Genomic DNA, 3358 nt, shown 5'->3' on the forward strand with positions numbered 1-3358 from the left:
AGCTTAATTGTCTTAACATAAAAATAAGTTTGTGAAGTCACATTTAGACGCTTCAGTTGAACGTCATGCTGGCATAGGGAAAATGTACTACGGCATTTCTGATGTTGTTAAATATTAATTTATACACCAATTATTGATTTCGGGTGAGTGCCATTATGAAGACATTCCGTATTTATCATAACTCAGGTCAATCGAACATTTGGTTGGTATTTTCCTTCATTTTGAAGGCAGTGCCCTGTTGGGTTCTCCTAATCGTCCAAATGGAAACAGATGTGTTAATTAACCAATGTCAAATTCACTAAACAGATTCTCTACGTATTCAGTAACACATCATGTAACAGGATAGGGTTTTGGTATTTACTGATTGTTTAGATCGTACACGATATGACAAAACTTCTATCAGAACAATCAACCGATAGAAATTTCATATTTAATCCAAATCATAGATTATAAGCTACCAGCCTCGTGATGGCTTAGTTATGTTTGAACGTCACTGTGATGCCTCGACTTGATATGAAGAATACACAAACGTGAGAAATGTGCTGTTTCTGGTAATGCAACATTCTAAGAATAGAACATTTCTATCTGAATAGATGAAAACATTAAACCAGGAATGCTGGTAGAAGTCCCGTCCTCTGATCGTTATATATAGTTATATATACGCAAACGTCCCTTGTCACGTGGTAATTGGCGAAGTATTAATCTACGCCCCCACGTGGAACAGTTGGCTCAATTTTCAGAAGAAACCTGTTATAAATGGCACCTCTAGATTTATGTCTATAAAGGTAATCGCTGAATAGAATTTCTTTTTTGTTTCACCTGTGTATAGTAAACACCCAGTTTTAAACGCCCCCGAATTTACACTGTACAATATAATACTATAGTCCTATTGCAAATACATATCATCTATATAAAGCAAAGATCCGACTAAAACTGAAATACTCCTTTCTATAAAAGGCAATTTTACAAAGAAACAAAAAGTCTACAAAAGCCATTTTCAATGTTTATCATCCCGTATAGCGACTACGTGTGTATAAATACCATTTCTGTGATAAAAAATGAAATAAAAAAGTCAGGTAGCAATTGCCTGTCTTTAAGGGGTACTAGTTCCAGGTCGATGTGGTAGTCCAAAAGATATATCTTAACTTCCTTCTAAACGTTAACGTGATGGCTGACTGTATGTTATTTAAGTATTGAACTGTTTTTGTATGGTATTTATGATCTATTTGATTGGCAAAGCTTTGCAACAAAACAACATAATGCGCTGTCATTCAAATAGATAATAAATACCATACAAAAACAGTTCAATACTTATATTTACGTTTTCTCTGTCTCTTATGGTTTTTTTTAACTTATAATTTATTTTTAAAATTAAAAGTGCCCACCTTATCGACAGTCCATACAATTTCGTTCAATAGTTTGAACAGCGTATTGTCGCGTGCTGATTGGCAAACAAAGTAGTACTTTAACATTTTAACAAACGCTTCAATTTTATTCCACAATTCAGTATCAATTCAATTGCGTATGATATGTCTAAATGGTGATTTAAGTTTATCAATAGAACTCTGAGCTGAAAGTTAGATTTGAAATTGTTTCGATTTTCTCCCGGAACCAATACGCGCATGGACAAATACAGTGAACACCGTGAATCCGACCTTGCCCTCCACGAGGGAGTTATTTTTGGAAGTTCTTTTCTCTTTGCTCATTTTGTGAAGAATCCAGGCGTGAATTTATTTGTTGATTGTATGGGAACCTGACAACAGTCGGTAGATTCTATGACAGCCTCGCTATTTGACATGTCGTCAGAAGTTGAGGAACCGTGGATGCGGGACGCGTGCAACTGATAGCGTTTGAAGTGAGTGATCTTGCGACGGAGCACAGGTTAGTTCCAAATGACTGAAATGTTTATGTGTGCTGTGACTCATATCAGTAGGTCTGTACCATATGCGTCAGTAGGTCTATAGCATATGTGTATTTCAGACATTTGTAACGAACCCCTGTTGATCAGTGCAGTGTAACGGACGATATTTCTGATAAATTGCATGGGGGTTAAAATTGTTTCATTGCCGGCATTGGTGATATCAACCGATGAGCATTTTGTACGATATTGCAGACCTTGGTCTTGTTTTCTTTGTCATAAAAGTGTTTTTTCATTTTATTTTTTATTTTGCACGTAAATTTACAATGACATTGTCAAAATCTCACAATGCCCAGGGATATTTCAGCAGCCGTCATGTTTATTTATATTGGCTATTGTAGTTCCGGTCAGTGTTGTATTAATACGCTTAGAATTGTGTCTCGTGATGCATGGTAATTAAAGTCCCATCAACGACACAGCTTTCAAAGAGGCTATATAGTGACAATGCCATGCAAATGTAAATATATAATTGGACGATTTAGTGCCTTCTTACTTGCTCTTAATAAGTTTGTAATAAATATGTTAAGATATTCCAACCATCGTTATATCTCTTCACATATTAATGCAAATGTTGTTGACCTATATTTCTTTGGTGTCAGTTACGTTTGTAAACAACGTGATATGTTCTGCTGTCGATAATACTATTATCCTTAAGCATTGCTCAACACAAACTAATAAAATGATACAGTTTACAAATATTTTAGCTTCATATAAATCAAAACAGTATCACACCCAAAGTAATAAAACTAGTATCGACTACAAACATGATTGAGTGTAAGGCTAAAATAGAACAATACCACAGTTGTTAAAACTTTAAAATGTCAATTTTGATAATATTTATAAATTATTGAAATGCACATAACTATAATGTATAGGGTCATACATGAGAACGTTGGTTTTAACAGAATTCCCATAACTCGCACCACCATGTACCGTGTAGTGCTCAACGAATTCCTCATTTACATGTATATCATATTTATATTTTTGTTGTTGTAAACTTTTGCCGTTTAGAGATTGAATTCCTTGTAAGAGTTAAGGTCATATTAACAGGGGGAAGAGACGTCATAGAAAAAAGAAGAGATAATTTGAAATATTATCTATTCGTATTATCCATGTCCCGTTAGCAGAAGACACTAAACAAGAGGCCCATGGGCCTTAACGGTCACCTGATATATCTATACAGAGAGTTGATTTTGTTTTTAACACGAACAGAAATATTATTCCGTGACAAAAAACAATAAAACCACCTTATTCAATATCTAGCATACAGATTTAAGACTAAAAAGTATTTGAAACTAGCACCTCTGATTCTAAACAAGGAAAATGAAGAAATTTTAGCACACTGACTCCTTTGAGCCCCACCCTACAGCCCTTGGGGGTAGGGCTGGCTCAAACTTTTCAAAGTATCAAACTGTCAACTCAGGGTTATAATTCCAATCA

Source organism: Mizuhopecten yessoensis, unplaced genomic scaffold (genome assembly GCF_002113885.1).
Source record: "Mizuhopecten yessoensis strain PY_sf001 unplaced genomic scaffold, ASM211388v2 scaffold11117, whole genome shotgun sequence".
Classification (NCBI taxonomy): Eukaryota; Metazoa; Mollusca; class Bivalvia; order Pectinida; family Pectinidae; genus Mizuhopecten; species Mizuhopecten yessoensis.